Raw genomic sequence first — 1,047 nt, 5'->3', positions numbered from 1 at the left:
CCACGGAGGGCTCCCCCACCCCCCCAGCCAGGCCGAGAGAAACTGAAGCAGGATGGGTCTAAGACCTGCCGCCCAGCTCCACCCACTAGGCCACACTCAGCCAATCAGAACTGGGAGAGACCCCCAGCCCCTCGGGTGCCCACCATAGCAATAGTGGGTCTGACACGATCTCCAGCCCATTCAACACCCGCCCCCCAGGAGTCCTGGCTCCCACCTGCTCTGGAGGACTGAGGGGGCACGAGTCAGGAGGGAGGGGCTCCAGATGCCCCAACTGAGCCACTACCCTGTGCCTGCCCCCAGCTCTCGTTTTCTACCCACCTCTGTACCCTGGGCAGGGCACAGGGAGCCTCCCCACCTGGTGGGCTGCATCCGGGGCCCCCACATCGCTCCCCTGCATCCCCGCCCTAGTGGCTCGACATGAGTTCATCCATTCTCAGCCACGATGTCCCCTCCCATTGCCCCCCCATCGCCCCCCCCTGCATCAAGCTGCTACGAAGCAAGCCCCCCCCCCCCCCCGGTTATGCTGATATGGCCTTCGATATAAGATTGCTATGGGAATATTAAAAAATAAACTATGTACAGGGCCCCGGCCGGGGACAAAGGCAATAAGTTAGCGGTGCCAGTCCCTCCGGCCCCCCCGGCGCAGGCAGCATGCGGGCTCCCCCTGCCACAGCCCGGCGGCGCTCAGGGGTCCCGCTCCTTCTTGACACGGACGTCGCCGGCCAGGATGGTGGCGATCTCACCCTGCATGAAGGCCCAGGGCACGCTGGAGCCCACCAAGGGGCACTTCTCGCCGCTGGGGCAATACACCTCGCCTGCCGCGCCCTGCGCCTTGATGAAGTCGCGGGAGCAGGGGAAGCAGAACTTGTGGCCAGGCACCGAGGGGCACTGCACAAAGTGGGTGTCCTCCAGGCGCTCGTGGCAGATGGTGCAGCACAGTGGGGCGCTGGGGGGGCCCCCGGACGAGTCGGGGGTGCTGCCGCTGGGCTCGGGGCCGCCGGAGGAGGGCGCCGCCGAGGGGGAGGAGGGGGAGGAGGGGGGCGGAGG

Source organism: Alligator sinensis, unplaced genomic scaffold (assembly GCF_000455745.1).
Source record: "Alligator sinensis unplaced genomic scaffold, ASM45574v1 scaffold107_3, whole genome shotgun sequence".
NCBI classification, from domain to species: Eukaryota; Metazoa; Chordata; order Crocodylia; family Alligatoridae; genus Alligator; species Alligator sinensis.
This window is presented reverse-complemented; position numbering follows the sequence as displayed.